Below are 3364 nucleotides of genomic sequence, written 5' to 3'. Positions count from 1 at the left end.
ACAGCATAGAAGTGGTGGACCTGTTTCCTGCAGGCTCTTATACTCCAGCCTCTCATTAATGGTGATGGTCCTCAGGTGCAGGTGGTTAAAGTCATGATGTGAATGGGAGCTGTAGAGAAAATGCTGAACTCCTACATAAGTATACCTCATTTTTTAAGTAATCATTCTAGAAATCTTCAAAAAAAAATTGACTGATTTACTCTATTTTATCCTTTTCTTCCTGTTTTACCATTTCACGTTCATGTTGAACAGTGGGTCCCAATGGGTTTGGACAGTTTCTATTAATAAATGTAGCACTTGTGAAAATTATTACAATGACAAAAAGGCAGGACTGATCTCTGATACATGGGTGACATGCTTGTTTTCTGTATGCTTTAATGTATTTTCTGGTCATAAAGATGTAATGCTCATAAGACAACAGTTTACATTTATAACACTCACAAAACAAAGCTATCACAAAAGCCGTTTCAGAAAAATCAAATCGTCTCAGATGTCCTTGGCTGCAGATTCCTTACCTAAAGTGATGACATATTTTAGCCTGTTGTGGTCTGCATTCTCAATAGCACGTACTTCCTGTTCCCACAGTATTAGACTAACTATGACCCATGATCAGTCCATGATCAGTGGCCAGGCCCCCCCTGCGTCTCCCACGATGACTGCTTGTGGGTAAGAAAAGCAAGTTCAAATCAACAGATAATTAAATACAGTTTATTTAATCTAGGACAGCTCTTCATGCACTTTAGTTGCATCATCTAGACTGGGATGTTACATCGGCGCGTATTGCAGCTGTTCATGTTCCCACCCAGGCCCCAAAGACAGTTATTAACCAACATGACTCCAGGCTGAAAGAAGCTTGGTAACCACAGGGCACAGCAAGTGACAGGAAAGGAATCTTGGTGTGGTTTGTTCATGTTATTTTTAGCTCTTTAGATGAGAATTGGACATTTTGTTTTGTTTTTCTTTCAGAGTAAATCACCCCAAGAATTGTTTTCACATATTCTCATAATTGCTAGTCAAGTCCATTGGAATAGAAACTAGGGGTTATTCAAGAAAGTTAGCTAGAGTTTTCTTAAAGCAGTCTTTGTGTGTACAAGGACTCAATATGACTCAGTTATGGGAGGGACACTAACATTTTCCTACATGGGCAAACACTGTGTTCTCAATGTCCTTGATTTAGACGGGATTCATTTTTTTCCAATAATAAACTATATCAGCCAGGAATGTGGGGTCGTTTCCTTTGAGCCCGCAGGGCTCCTCTTAAGAATTTGACGGGTTGAACAGTGGGGGATTTTTGGATGCTTCTTGAATCGTTCTTTTTATGTGACTGCTTTAGACTTGTGACTTACAGACCTGCATGGACATGAGGATCGTCATACCCATTTTTGATGATGTTCCAGTTAGGATCTGGTCTTTAGCAACGACTCTACAACCTTTATGATAAAAAGAGCCATTTTACGCCTTCGTTCACTAAATTAAAAGTGATCAGAGCCGCAACAACCTGCTGTGATTATCAACTGGTGGCCCATGGGCCACTTTAGGTTTGTTGGAGGGGGCTTTTGTAGCCATTAGGGGTGGCATTATAAAGCTAAAACAAAAAACCTAATAATCTAGATTTTTACAATTTAAGACAAATGAAAAGACCAGATTCTTGGTGTGTAGTTTTTTTAATTAATAAAAACTATGAACTATGCAAACCTATGTATTTTTTTAATTGTGGGAAATTTAAGTGAATAAAGCATAAAGTTAAAGTGAGTATGTTTTACTCCTTGTACATGTTCCAGTATTCACATATTTGCAAAAGAAATGTCAGGAAAACTGCTAAAACTAGTCCTTTTTTGTCGTTTGAATAACCATCAATAAAATCCAGTCTTGTTTTAATTTTTGCCAAAGCTTGAAAGAGCTGCCGCAGAGGGACCAAAGAGCCGCATGTGGCTCCAGAGCCGCAGATTGCAGACCCCTGCTCTAGATGTTCATACTGATAACATGACTGCTGGTTCAATTTCAGGGATGCCCTGACCTTGTGTCTTGGTCAGTCCAGACTGACTTCACTGTTAGATTCTTGATGATTCATCATCTTTTGAGTTTCTTTGTCTCTCTGCTGTTCAGCTACTTCTCACTGAACCAATGTTATTTCTCAACATCTATTAAGTGAAACATAAATCTAGATGTTTCTCACTGCGCTGTGATGTGGTTTGCAGTTCCATTGGCAAATGTTTGGTCTCAGATGTTAAGTCTTACATTCATTTTATAAAATATTAACAACTTTTTCTTTAGAACTGCTATATATATATATATATATATATATATATATATATATATATATATATTTTTTTTTTTTTTTTTTTTTTTTTAATTGTTTATATTTATTTAAACTCTAAATTGTCCCTGTGTGTGAGTGAGAGAGTGATTGGTTGTTTGTCTCTGTGTCCCTGTGATGTCCTGGAGATCTGTCCAGGCTGTCCCCTGCCTCTTGCAGTTACTGCTGGACATGGGCATCCTGTGACCCAAAAAGGAAAACGCAGGTAAAGATAATGGATGGACGTATGGATGTTATTTATTTAGCAAAAATTGACCATATAAATATGGATAACTGTCTACTGTGTGGCATTTTCAGTGTCTTACACCGCTGCTGAGGAATTTCCTTTCTTTAAAACACTGCTTTAGTTTGTTAAGGTTTGAAGGTATTTTGTTTTATGCTCAACTTTTTGGACTAAATCAGTGTAAAATTGTGACTTATATTTAATTTACCCATTCTGCGGTAGATTTAGAAGATTTGCTTAGAATTCATCCATCCATTATCTTTACGCACTTTTTTCTTTTTGGGTCACAGGGGTCATTGGTACCCATATACAGCCATCACTGTGCGAGAGGTGGGGGACACCCTGGACAGGTCTCCAGTCCATCACAGGGACACATAGAGACAAACGAAACAACCAACCATTCACTCTCACTCACTCCTAAGGGCAATTTAAAGTTACCAATCAGAATCATTTTCATAATTAGTGAGACATTTCTAACCAAGTTTCAGTTATTGAACAGATGGTCTCACGTGTCTGTAGAAAATGTTACGTAGAGATGTTAGTAGTTGGCCCAAAGACTGCAAGCCGCCCAGGTTCTGTGGCTGGAGAACAAGCACAAACCATTAGGTCTACATTACTGTGCTTAATAAATGCTGGAGGTGTTTGTGTTGGTTTAGTTTTGTTGTCTCTTGTCATGGAGAGAAGAGGGGAGTACAGTAGTCCCTCATTTATTGTAGGGGATCCGTACCCTGAAGCCCTGCGATAAGTGGAAAACTGCGAAGTAGGAATAGTAGTAAAAGTAGTAAGTAGTAGTTTATTTTAGTATATATATATATATATATATA

This window comes from Nematolebias whitei, chromosome 3, assembly GCF_014905685.2.
Source record: "Nematolebias whitei isolate Nwh7 chromosome 3, NemWhi1, whole genome shotgun sequence".
Lineage (NCBI taxonomy): Eukaryota > Metazoa > Chordata > Actinopteri > Cyprinodontiformes > Rivulidae > Nematolebias > Nematolebias whitei.
This window is presented reverse-complemented; position numbering follows the sequence as displayed.